Source organism: Alligator sinensis, unplaced genomic scaffold (assembly GCF_000455745.1).
Source record: "Alligator sinensis unplaced genomic scaffold, ASM45574v1 scaffold1667_1, whole genome shotgun sequence".
NCBI classification, from domain to species: Eukaryota; Metazoa; Chordata; order Crocodylia; family Alligatoridae; genus Alligator; species Alligator sinensis.
Window position 1 is genome coordinate 439,727 of NW_005842504.1, and position 538 is coordinate 440,264.

Here is a 538-nt window from a genome sequence, read left to right on the forward strand (position 1 = left end):
GGGGGGGAACCCAGGCATCCAGCGCCCTGCCCCCCCGGCTCAGAGCCAGGCCCGGGACGCCTGGGTTCTTCTGGAGCTCTGGTGCCCCCGGGTTCATAGTGTGGGGGTAAGGGTCTGTCCCTCTGTCTGTGCCCAGGGATTGGGACCCTCAGTGGGTGCTGGCGACCCCCCCACACCGTGGCCTTGTGTTGTCCCCCCCACCGGGGGAAGCCTCTGATGGGGAGGGCAAGGAGCTCCGGACAAAACCCAGGTGTCCGGCTGCCCACCCCGGCCCCCCTGGGGGGTTGCTCAGCGCCAGGGAGCCTGGACGCCTGGGTCCCATCCGGCTCCGGGAGGGTCTGGGGTCTAGAGGTGAGAGCAGGGAGCCGACCCGGACCCCTGGGTTCTTTCCAGGCACCCGGACCCCAGCTCCGGGGGGGGTGGGGCCTAGTGGTTGGAGCAGGGATCTTTCCCAGCACGAAGCCCAGGCCAGCGCCCTGCGGCTGCTCGAGCCGCGAGCCTGGGGCCCTGCTCGTCCCATCCTGGAGCCCGGCTGACG